The sequence below is a fragment of the Vicia villosa genome, linkage group LG1 (assembly GCF_029867415.1).
Source record: "Vicia villosa cultivar HV-30 ecotype Madison, WI linkage group LG1, Vvil1.0, whole genome shotgun sequence".
Taxonomy (NCBI): domain Eukaryota; kingdom Viridiplantae; phylum Streptophyta; class Magnoliopsida; order Fabales; family Fabaceae; genus Vicia; species Vicia villosa.
In genome coordinates, this window is record NC_081180.1 from 136,291,317 (window position 1) to 136,305,705 (window position 14,389).

A 14,389-nucleotide genomic window follows, 5' to 3' on the forward strand; every position below is an offset into this window, starting at 1 on the left:
AAAGGAAGAGAAAAGGGAACATGGGCATGTGAAGAGTGATAGGTGCTTATGCCATGTGGGGTTTCATTTTTATATTATTAGTAGGGGCCTCTTTACATCATTGTATGTCAACTTAGGTGTAACTCCTCAACCAAAAATAAAATATATAAAGTTTTTAAATATTATTATTTCTTTATTTTAGTAATATTTAGGAGTTATTCTAATTTGAGCAGCCTTGTATATTAGTTTAATTAGGGATAATATTAGTAAACAAAAATCAATTGACAAAGTTAAAATTTAAAATGATTCTTAAAAAAATATTGATGGACATGGAAATTTAAGAGTGTTGTATTTAAAGATTGAGGTATTATATTAATTTTTTTATTTGCTCTAATGAGATGAACTATGTATGTGGTTAGAAGTATTTATTATTAGAAAATTCGTTTTTAATGATTGAATTAAAGATCGAAAAAGTTTAAAAGTCAGTCACTAAAATATGTTGCGATCAATTTAATGACGAATTTAGTGACCGATTTTAGTATTCTTTTTCGTAAAATAAAAATAAAGTTGGAATGGGATAACTAGGAATGAGACTCGTGACCTCCGCATATTTTAACAAGACCTTACCACTATACCACTTAATATATATATATATATACAAATTATTAAATAAAATTTAGAAAATCACATATAAATTTGATTTTATGATGCAATTTGATTGCCCGCATAAAAATCGTATAATAAAAGTAAAATTCACTCTTATGCAAATATAAATATAAAGTGGCTTTACTTTTTTATAAGTATATATTTTATTTGTTAAAATGAAAAAAATAAACTTTTATTAAAAATAAAAAATTAAAAGAGAATTAAAATCTTTAAAAAATGGAAGGGAAATAATAATTAAAAATAGAAAAAGAAAAAAAAATAGTGACCGAAATTTTAGTTTCTAATTTTTTATATAAATTAAATTGTATATAAAAATATATTTTCGTAATCGAATAAGCGGTCACAAAATTTTGGTTTATAAATCGGTGGTTGATTTATTTTAGTGATCAATTTAGCGACTTCTTAAAATTGGCTCATGAATATCAAATTTTGTTGGCTAGTTCGGTCACTAGTAGTGATTCAATCTATTTGATAAAAAAAGCTAAAAAACAGTGGTTGTGATAGCTCAACAAGTATGTGTTAGTTGAATTAAATAGATATAAATTGCTTATTTAGGGTTCAAACCCTGCCAAAAAAAAATGGATTGGTTTTTTTATCAAATAGAATGAATGTTTCTAATCACATATATGGTTCCTCCCGTTAATGCCAAGACGCGCCATGTTTTGTTTGTTTTTTTTTTTTTAAAAACCACATGTTCCCTCGATTTTTAGTATAACTGAGGGAAAAAACAATCCAGGACATGCTTCGAATCCCAGCTAATGCAGTTTATATTTTTTTCTTCATAAGTGGAACCTTTCTTTTATTTTATTTTTTATTTGTAATCTAAATGATTATCCCTTTGGTTTCCGTAATAAACGAGGGATAAAATAATCAGATTTTACTATAAAAGCACTCGTTAAACATATTTTACTCTAATCCTAACTTATATGTAGCCGAGGCATATGCATCATTCTTTGGGATGGATTGCAAGACAAGAAAAATCTTCAATGTTCTTCTATCTTGAACAAAATATTTTTTCCGCCCTTGCAATCTATCTTGCATAATGGTGTTAACGTTGAATGGTGACAGGTAAAAAATTGAAATGAAAACATGACATGTTACTTTCAATTCTTTCTCATTTACCATTTTTTGATTGAAACTTATTATCTCGTTTTTTGAAAGGGTTTACTTATTTTATTTTAATTTTCTATTAAAAAAGAAAATACTTTTCCCCTGAGTTTTTTAATAAAATCAAGGGGTTATGTTACACACCTACAACAACAAATCTCTACCCTACATTCGTAAAGGAATAACACTCAAGATATTTACAAGACATCAATCCATAACAAATTATTTACGTCCACCACTATATATCTTGTGAAAGCATTTGTCATGAAAACATTTGCTCAAGATAATGAAATCTTGGAACTTAAAGAAGGTTGAAAAAGTTCTCTATGATGGATTGCAAGTGCAGAAAATCATTCTTGCTTCAAGTTAAATAAAGAAGGGATATCAACCTTTAATAACTTATTAGAAGTTGGATGCATTCAAACTATTGAACTTGAAAATAACGCGCACAAAAGGTATGTAACAAAATATGAATTATAGCAAAGATTTGTTGTTCTCCAAGAATAACATGACATGTTGTATTTTAATATTATGTGTAAAGATTTTTTAAAAAGCTTAATCACCTCGGTTTTAGATTTAAACGAAGGGGTAAATACTTTTTACCTCAGTTTTTTCTATAATCGAGGAAATAACTAAGTGTGTTTATTGAGGATATTTACCATCCTTACAAAAATCTCTGTCGTCTATTTAATGAGTATCAAATGCTCAAGACAATACCATTAGTGATTCGTGTGAAAACATAAAAAACTTCCATTATAAAAGCATTTTGAATATCAAAAATTGACAGTGAAACATCATGAAGCGCTTGAAACTATCTACATCCACCACTATATATCTTGTTCTCTTTCTTGTTAAAGCATTTGCCATGAAAAGTTCTCTATGATGAATTGCAAGAGCAGAAAATTATTTGGGTTTAAGGTTTGTGTTCTTAAATATTTCTTTGAGTAGAAAATCAATTATATATCTAACTCTTTTTTTATATCAGAAACAAATGCAAACAAAAGCAATTGTGTCACCTAATATTTGATTTTCTCCAAAATTCAATGATTCGAAGATCCAACATTTTATCTTCACTGACAAATTAATATTTAATTTAATATTCTGTGTAAACAATGTAATATTCTAGGTAAATAATATAGTTTATAAACAAATTAATTTATTAATATTTTGTGTAAACAATGTAACATGTTTTTTTATTAAAAAAAAATCTATCATACCCCCTTGGTTTTGTTGTTAAGCCGGAAGGTATGATACGCTAGTTTTGAAATCATGTGGAGATAACTTAACTCTTCAATTTTTTCTTAACAGAGAGGGTAAAGTGGTAGCTTTTCACAACGTCTTTCGTTACTTCGCTTCTGTAGCCGAGGTTATAATTAAATTTCGTGTCTGAGGTGAAATATATTTTTTACAGTAGTGTATACCCTTCTTCAAGCAGAAGTTCTTTCATCCACATATATTTGTACATCTGTTGACACCCTTACTATGTCATGGACACTTCACGGAACGCGTCGCCTGGCCACACGACAAGAAAGAAAAAAAACTAATGAATTTGTTTGATAAAAATAATCATTAGCAGATGAATTAATCGATAATTTATAACTAATTTATTTAATTTGTAGTGTTTGATAAAATTAATAACTCAAATAGTTGATAAATATAAAATGACATATTGATATAAGTTTAATAATTTTTACTTTTTTCAAATAAAATATCTTAGTAAAATTGAAAAAAAATTATAAATTTATATTATAAACTATTTGAAATAACTTATTAAGAATATTTTATGTTATTTGAAAATATACATAAAAAATCATAAAAAAATTATTAAACACGCCGATTTTTGTTTTGTTTTTCACCACCGGTTTAATTCGGTTTGAAGGTCAGTTCTGACATAAAGTGGTTACAGTTCTCTCCCGATCGCAATTGCGAACACACCTATTTTGTTCATATAAAATTAGACAGCTACAAACTATTCATTTATAACAAAAGTAATGATATATATGACAAATTTAGTATGAATGCAATATAGTGAAATGACAAAAGTGTTATGATTTAATGATAGTTGGTAAATACTATAAAAAAATATAAAGTTATCATATATATATATATATATATATATATATATATATATATATATATATATATATATATATATATGACAAATTTATTAAAGTTAAAAAATATTGCAATTCTTTGAGGAAAAAATAAACAAAGATATGATGATGTCTTTGGAAATAATGTTGAAAACTAGGAAGACATCATTTGGTATGTGTGCTCATATCTACTAGAGTGATTGAAACATTTGACAATAGATACATGCTAAAGAATAAAAGTACTTGGATCATAAAAATAAATATGTTAGGATGAAGTTTTCTTCTTAATATACATATAACAATGTTTGGTGGAATGCATAATTAAGAGTGTATTTTTTATAGTTTACCTATATGAGAAAGAAGTGGTGTTGACTCATAGAGAGTTCAAGAGCTCTTAAATTCTCGTAGAAAGATATGAGATACAAGATCTTATTAAATATGTCATGTTGATAATTCAAGCAGTGATATCAAGATTTCATGAGTGAGTTATATACAATTGTTTTAATGAATAATTGATTCAAAGTTTATCTACCAATCTATTTGTGAATGTGTGAAAATGTAACTTATTTAAATGATTTAAATCGTAAGATACCTTTATAAAAAACCACAAAATTTTCTAAATAATAGATTTAGTTTTTTTTTGAAAATGATGGGGGATTGTTGGAGATTTTCCAAAATATACATTTAGAAAGTTATATTTTAAGCTTAATTAGTGACGAAGTCCTTTAACTTAATTTTATATTTCACTTTAATCCCTTATCTAATAAACGTTATATATTAGTCATTAAAAACAGTTAAGTTAGTCTAATTGGTCCTTTTTGTTAAATTTTATGAAAACACGTTAACTTCTACGTACGTGGCATAAATGAAAGATAATTGTTAAAAAACTGAATCAACATATGTATTAAAAAAACTAATATTTAAATTCGAGAAGTTTTGTTTTCAAATATTTTTTTTTCCGATAAGCACTTGTATTAAACGCACAAGGGGTGCAACCCAATACAAAAGAAACGAAAAGAGACAAGACAACCTATATGGAAAGCCAAGAAAGAACTAATCTACACACCAACATACACACAAGGATTGACAAGCCAAACCTCTTTTGTGCTATTTCCCCTACCTCTAGCAAGAATAGAGAACCAATCTCAACCAAAATTCTTAATAACAATCAAAATTTCGGTAGGATTCCAAACACAATTTTTGAAAACCACCTTATTTCTACCCAACCAAATGCACCAATAAACCAAAAGCCAAAAGAAAGAAACGAAGGAAGGTTTTACAACTCCACACAAAAAAAGACGTATGTATTCCACCACCTTAAGCCCCAAATCCGCCCCTTGCAAACCAAGCATCACCCTTCCATCCTCCTCCATGCTCGAGCCCAACCAAGCCAACACCTCCTTCAAAATATTTCTCGTGTGCATACAACCAAGAAAAAGACGACTCATTGATTCCTCCTCTAAACCACACAAAGGACATAATTTGTTGATGATAATCCTATCCATACCCCGAAAGCAAAGCGCCATACGCGTAGGAAGAGAATTAACCACAAATCTCAAACCAAACACCTTTACCTTACTATGAACACTAGCTTTCCATAAAAAATTTAATTCAAAAATACTTGCATCATCCAAAACCACATTCGGACATCTCAAAGCATAAATCCATCGAAAACTATTTTTAACTAAAAACTCATCAACATGCCTCCACCAAATCCATTTGTCCTTCACCCCCGGAGTCAGCCAAACCCCCTCCAAGATAGTAAACAAAAATCAATTGACAAAGTTAAAATTTAAAACGATTCTTAAAAAAAATTGATGGAGATGGAAATTTGAGAGAGTGTTATATTTAAAGATCGAGGTATTATATAAATTTTTTAATTTGTTTTAATGAGAGGAACTATGTGTTTGGTTAGAAGCATTCACTATTTGAAAATTCGTTTTTAGTAACTGAATTAAAGACCGAAAAAATGTAAAATTCAGTCATTAAATCGTGTTGCGACTAATTGAACGACTATTACTTTTCGGTTGAGAAAGTAGAATACCTTGAAAAAGTGGAAATTTAGTGACTGATTTTAATATTCTTTTTCGTAAAATAAAATTAAAATTGGGATACCTAAAAATCAAACTCGTGACCTCCGCATATTTTATTAAGGCCTTATCACTACACCACTTAACATTTATTTTCTATATTATATATATATATATATATATATATATATATATATATATATATATATATAAATATATTAAATTTTATATAAATTAAATTTTATATAAAAACATATTTTCGTGACCGAATAGGCGGTCACAAAATTTTGGTCTCTAAATCAGTGGCTGGTTTATGTTTGTGACTTAAAATTAGCTCATGAATATAAATTTTGGTGGCTAATTCAGTCACTACAGTGACATAAATTTTTCGGTCACTAAATCTGTCACTAAAAACGAATTTTTTAATAGTACTTCAATCTATTTGGTAAATAAAGATAAAAAACAGTGGTTGTGATAACTCAACAAGTATGTGTTAGTTAAGTTAAATAGATATAAATTGCTGATTTATGTTCAAACCCTGCCAAAAAAAATTAGATTGGTATTTTATCAAATATAATGAATATTTTTAATCACATATATGGTTCCTCCCGTTAAATGTAAAGAATATATGATGTTTATCTTACGTTTGTGTGTTTCTCTTAATTAAATAAGGATTCTCCTTTTTATGATCTATTAATGATATTAGAGTCGATGGTTAGAGTAAAAGACCGACTCTTTATGTCAAAAGTCTTTATGACAGGGTAGTGGTCAGATGACGTGTCACACTGAAGTGCCCATGATGCGTTAATGGTGTTATGGCGGTTCAAGTGTATGATGATGAATGAGTTTCTGTTTGAGAGGAGTATGGTGGATGGACTCACACTTGAAGGAAGATTGTTGACATACAACTATGAGTTGAAAGTTGCTCATTGCTTGAAAAAGTGAAGGTTGATCTTAAGTGTGAGATACACGTAGTGTTTTAGGTATATGGGTCATCTCACTTATAAGGTGTTCAACCCCCACTTTTTCAAACAATGTGTACTTTTCAACTCATAGTTGTATCTCAACAATCTCCTCTCAAGTGATTTCATCCACTCACTACTATAAATAATACTTTTCCTGACAAAGTTTTCACCCCATCTAACAAAAAACTGAAGTATAACGCCAAGACGCGCCATGTTTTATTTGTTTTTTTGAAAATAACATGTTCCCTCGATTTTTAGTATAATTGAGGGGAACAACAATCCAGGATATGCTTCGGATTCCTACTAATGTAGTTTATGTTTTTTTCTTTATAGGTGGAACCTTTCTTTTTATTTTTTATTTGTAATCTAAATGATTTATCCCTTTGGTTTCCGTAGTAAATGAGGGATAAAATAATCAGATTTTACTATAAAAGCACCCGTTAAATATATTTTACTCTAATCCTAACTTATATTTAGCCGAGGTATACACATCATTCTTTGGGATGGGTTGCAAGACATAAAAACTTCAATGTTCTTCTACCTTGAACAAAATATTTTTTCCGCCCTTGCGCTCTATCTCGCATAACGGTGTTAATGTTGTTGTTGTTGTTGTTGTTGTTGTATTTTTGAAATAACCTTCCTATGTTGTCAATCAAAGAAAACAACATTGCTTTCCTTGGTTAAAAATATTGAGAAATTTATTCTTAAACATGTTGTAAATTGCACACAAAAAATGATGTCTGGTAAAGAATTGAAATGAAAACATGACATGTTACTTTCAATTCTTTAGCATTTACCATTTTTTGATTGAAACTTATTACCTCGTTGTTTGAAAGGGTTTACTTATTTTATTTTATTTTTCTATTTAAAGAAGAAAATACTTTTTCCCTAGATTTTTTAATTAAACCGAGGGGTTATGTTACACACCTACAACAACGAATCTCTACCCTACATTCGTAAAGGAACAGTGCTCAAGATATTACCAAGACATCAATCTACAAAAAAACTATCTACATCCACCATTATATATCTTGTGAAAGAATTTGTCATGAAAACATCTACTCAAGATAATGAATTTTTGGAACTTAAAGAAGGTTGGAAAAATTCTCTATGATGGATTGCAAGTGAAGAAAATCATTCTTACTTCAAGTTAAATAAAGAAGGGATATCAACCTTTGAATAACTTATTAGAAGTTGGATGCATCCAAACTATTGAACTTGAAAAGAATGCGCACAAAAGGTATGCAACAAAATCTGGATTATAGCAAAGATTTATTGTTCTCCAAGAATAACATGACATGTTGTATTTTAATACTCTGTGTAAACAATGTAATGTATTTTTTTTAAAACTTAATCACCTCAGTTTTAGATTTAAACCGTGGGGTAAATATTTTTTACCTCGGTTTTTGCCATAATCGAGGGAATAACTAAGTGTGTTTATTGAGGATATTCACCATCATTAAAAAAATATTTGTCGACCATTTAATGATCAACGCTCAAGACAATACCATTAGTGATGCGCGTGAAAACATAAAAAACTTTCATTATGAATTTCAAAAAATGATGATGAAACACCATGAAGCACTTGAAACTATCTACATCCACCACTATATATCTTGTTCTCTTACTTGTTAAAGCATTTGCCATGAAAATTTCTCTATGATGAATTGCAAGAGCAGAAAATTATTTGGGTTTAAGGTTTGTGTTCTTAAATATTTATTTGAGCAAAAAATCATTTATATATCTAACTTTTTTTTTGTGTTATATCATAAACAAATGCAAACAAAAGCAATTGAAAATATACTGTCACCCAACATTTGATCTTCTTCAAAATTCAATGATTCGAAGATCCAACATTTTATCTTCACTGACAAATTAATATTTAATTTAATATTATGTGTAAACAATGTAATATTCTGGGTAAACAATATCTTATAAACAAATTAATTTATTAATATTCTGCGTAAATAATGTAACGAGTTTTTTTTATTTAAAAAAAAAATCTATCTTACCCCTTGATTTTCTTGTTAAACCGGAAGGTATGATGCGCTAGTTTTGAAACCATGTGCAGATAACTTAACCCCTCAGTTTTTTATTAACTGGAAGGGTAAAGTGGTAGCTTTTTATAACGCCTTTCGTTACCTCGCTTCTGTAGTCGAGGTTAAATGAATTTCGCGTCTGAAGTAAAATGTGTTTTTTGTAGTAGTGACTATATACTTCTTCAAGCAGAAGTTCTTTCATCAACATACATTTGTACCTCTATTAACACCTTTACTATTGACACTTCAACAGAACATGTCGCCTGACCACACGACAAGAAAGCAAAAAAACTAATGAATTTGTTTGATATAAAAATAATCATTAGCAAATAAACTAATCGATAATGTAACTAATTTATTTAATTTGTAGTGTTTGATAAAATTAATAACTCAAATAATTGATAAATATAAAATGACATATTGATATACATTTAATAATTTTTACTTTTTTCAAATAAAATATCTTAGTAAAATTGAAAAAAAAGTTATAAATTTATATTATAAACTATTTGAAATAACTTATTAAAAATACTTTAAGTTATTTGAAACTATACATTAAAAATCGGTCATAAATTATTAAACACGGCTAGTTTTTTTCACTACCGGTTTAATTCGGTTCGAATGTCAATTCTAACATCAAGTGATTTTAACTTGCTCTCGATCGCAGTTGCGAACACATCTATTTTGTTCATATAAAATTAGACAACTACAAACTATTTATTTTATGACAAAAATATCAAGAGAATATAAATTAATCATGTATATGACAAATTTAGTATGGATGCACTATAGTAAAATGACAAAAGTGTTACGGTTTAATAATAGTTGGTAAATAGTATCAAGCGAATATAAAGGAATCATATATATGACAAATTTATTAAAATTAAAGAATATTGCAATTCTTTGATGAAAAAATAAACAAAGATATGATGATGTCTTTGGAAATAATGTTGAAAACTAGGAAGATGTCATTTGGGATGTGTGCTCATATCTATTAGAGTGGTTTAAATACTTGACAATAGATATATGCTAAAGAATAAAAGTACTTGAATCATAAAAGCAAATGTGTTAGGATGAAGTTTTCTTCTTAATATACATATAACAATGTTTGGTGAAATGCATAATTAAGAGTGTATTTTTGATAGCGTACCTATATGAGAAGGAAGAAGTGTTGACTCATAGTGAGTTCAAGGGCTCTTAAATTCTCATAGAAATTAAAGGTATGAAATACAAGATCTTGTTAAATATGTTATATTGATAATTCGATCCGTAATATCAAGATTTCATGAGTGAGTTATAAACAATTGTTTTAATAAATAGTTGATTTAAAGTTTATCTACCAATCTATTTGTCAATAAGTGAAAATGTAACTTACCAAATAGTGACTTAAATCGTAAGATACCTTTATTAAAAACCACAAAATTTTCTATATAATAGATTTAGTTATATTTTGAAAAATGATGGGGGTTGTTGAAGAATTTCCAAAATATACATTTAGAAAGTTATATTTTAAACTTAATTAGTGACGAAGTCCTTTAACTCAATTTTATATTTTACTTTAATCCTTTATCTAATAAATTTTATATATTAATCCTTAAAAACTATTAAGTTAGTCTAATAGGTCCTTTTCAATAAATTTTATGAAAAAACGTTAATTTCTACATAAGTGACATGAATGAAAGACAATTGTTAAAAAACATAATCAACATATATATTAAAAAACTAATATTTAAATTCAAGGAGTTTTGTTTTCGAAAATTATAAACTCCCACAAATTGTTAATATTGTGAACAAAAAATATAACAATTATTCTGCTTTCATTAAAAATATAATTATATATAATTATATTGAAATCAAATGATATGAAAGTAGAGATTATGGTGATACACTAAAGAGAGAGCACAACACCAGCCTATCAGGACAAACAAATTGCGATACACTTCCACTGCAATGTTCATAAAAGAATAGTGAGAAAAACCTCTAAGATATCTATGTTTGTATCAATACTTCATGATTCATAATAACACATGAAATAGAAAGAGATTTAACTGTCTAAGCCTTTACATATACATACTATGAAACAACAGATAAAACTCCGTTTTCTGAATTCTGATTGAATGTAAAGGATAATCAGGACCGACTTTTATTACATTAAGAAACATACAAGTGGCTTATTAAGTTAAGAAGCTCTGTCTATATTTCATGAGAATAAGGACCAACTTTATTACGTTCCAATCTTACTTCTCTCTATCAAAACAAGGAAATATAATTGAGTCAAAAAATTTCATGCAATATCATTGAGCAACGATTTACAATAAAGAACAATTCTAAAAATAATATATTGGTCTGTTTCAATTACATAGAGGGTAAGTTGTAAACAGCCAACAATAATTGCAGCAACAAAATTCAAAGTATATTAAAAAACCCCAATTATCTTCGTTGAACCAAACACACAATAATATGATTTTGTAGCTTTGGAGTCATAAGCTAGTATTGGATTGAACTCCAAACTTAACAGTGATAGCTTCAGGATTCGACAGAGTCGAATGTGTATGATGTTGTCGAATTCTGTTCAAGCATACATCAGTCGAAGATAACTTATATATATTATATTATGTAGTAGCTATGTATGTCATGTATAAGTGTTATCATCATACATAACATACATATGTTAGTATTCTATAAATAGACTGCTCTCTCAATTGTTAGGAGAGAGGTTGGTTGCTATTTTTCAGTTGTAATCATTTAACGCTCAATGAGAAACTGAATAACCATTATAACCAACTCTATTTCTCTCTCTTCTTCTGTCACTTCTCTCTCTTCTTGAATTGAATGATTTTTTGTTTGATCAAGAACTCTCTCTTTCTCACAAATTTTCTTCATTCTTGACATCAATTTCTCAACAAACTGGTATAGTGAAGGTGAAGAAGATGTCATCAACAAAGTATGAGATTGAGTAATTGATTGGAGTGAATGATTTCGGATTATGGTGCTTGAAGATGCAAGTTCTTATTGTTTAGCAGAGTTTGTTAGAACCGTTGAAGGAATATAAAAACATGGATGTTGCCCTAATGAAGAAGGAGAAGACGATAATGATTGAAAAAGCCCATAGTGCCATTATTTTGAGTCTTGGTGATAAGATTCTCCAGCAGGCCTCAAAGGAGAAAATGGTAGCAGGTATGTGGAACAAACTTGAGAGTTTGCACATGGCCAAGTTGTTGGTCATTCGTCTTTACCAGAAACAAGCTCTATATTATATGATTCCATATGTTCAATAAGCTAATTCTTGATCTGGAGAATATTGATGTTAGCATCAATGATGAAGATCAAGCTTTGCTGCTACTGTGTGCTTTTCCAAGATCTCATGCTCGTTTCAAAGAAACTCTCTTGTATGAAGAGAGTCCATGACCTTTGAGGAAATTCAACTAGCCTTGTACTTGAAGGACTTGAGTGATATGAAGGAGCACAAGCCACCATTGTTCCTGGGATACAACAAAACCTGCAAAATTGCAGGAATTGGATCTGTCAGATTCAAGCTCAATGATGAGTCAATAACACTACTACAGAAAACACATCTAACGTCGGACGCGAAATGTAATTGACTTCGGCTACGAAATTGAGGTAACGAAGGGCGTCATGAAAATATACCAATTAAGACCTCAGTTATTTAAACGTTGGGGGGTAAAGTTATCTGCACGTGAGTTTGATCCCTAACATCTACATTTTTATTATTTTTAGAAATGGATGTCAGGCCCAATATTAACACTCGGTGTTTTGTAGAATCGAGATAATATCTCAATGTTATTACCTCAGTTTTATGGAAAAATGTGGTGTTAAGTTTTTTGTACTGTCGTTTGCCCATGAATTACAGAACCATATTACAAAATATAGAACCATATATTGCAGATTCCTGAAACAAAAACATTGTACATTTTTCCAATTTCTCAATCTGAAATATTGTACCACAAATATTAATTGATTACACCAAACTCAATCTCAAAATGGCTCACACTTTATAATTTTACATCAAAACTAAAATTAATGATTGACCAACAAAAGTAATAGCTAAAATGGAAAGTTTTGTAGGCTGTCCAATATGATTTGTCCTTCGTCCTTAAGCACCTATAATTCGGACAATATGTGAAACTAATTAGGATAATCAACAACAACTTTAAATATATAGTACAATGATTAAAAATGAGTAAAATGATTAATTATAAATTACTAAGGGATATAAAACATTTAGTTACTAGTTTTCCCATATCCCCTTTTCATGATCACGACGAATATCATGCACATCATCTATCATTTTCTTCAGATGATTAACATACATGTGTTGCTAAACAAGGCGTCTCATAGTTAAAATCTTGATTTTCATTTGTACTATCGGGAAGATGTTTTCCTTGAAGAACAATTGACCATCTAGTATTAGAAGGATCAATGACATAAAAAAATTATTTTGTTTGGATTGCCATAATGAATGGGTCGTTCTTATAAGTTGCCTTTCGAATATCAACCCGTGTGAATCCTAATTCATCAGTTTCTACACCAGTGTTACAGTTAATCCACTTGCTCCTAAATAAAGGAACTTTAAAAGAAACCAAGTCAATATCCAAAATCTACTCAATGACCCCAAAGTACGCTCTAGATTCTAATACAAGATTTCTATCTTTGGAACTAGAAAAGTACATGGATTCAGCCTCAACCATAACCTCATTATTTTGCATAGTGCTACGATCATCCTTTGATTTTGTATAGAATGAATATTTACTAGTATCGTATGCACTCCAAGTAATTATGTTGAACTTAGGCATACATGACAACCATTTGCAAGTATCTGATGCACCACTCTCTTTAGAAATACTTTCAATAAACCAATTTATGAAAGTTTTGTGATACTCTGTCAACAACCATTTTTCATTCATCTGGGGGCATTTTTTCCTTATAAGACTTTTGTGAGTGGTCAAGTAAGGTTGAATTTTACTAAGGTTATTCAATAAATACAAATGGGGTTGAAGAATTACTCCTCAATCAAGTGTCTTAACTTTTAAATCTTGAATACCTCTACCATCATAACATCCATCGCGACGAGACTCAAAAATTCCTATAAAGTTCCCTTTTGACTAATAGTTTGTACATAACTTAATATAGTTTTTTCAAGGATGTACCGTTATACGATTGAAGCTTTCGAATAGTGATGATTCTTGGTATACCCTTTAAAAAATTTCATGTAACGCTCTACTAGATACAACCACCGTAAATAAACTAGACAACAAATTCTAATCTCCCTTACTATATGAACAACTAAGTGAACCATAATGTCAAAGAATGATGGAGGGAAAAACCTCTCTAATTGGCACAAGATAATTGCAGCTTCGTGTTCTAATTTATCTAAATTTCAGGATCAATAACCGTGAGAATTGGATCGAACTCTAGTGCGTCAAAGGGTAGCTTATGGTTCGACCGAGATTGTGTCTAAGACCTACATATTGTAGTCGAAGTGTGTTCTA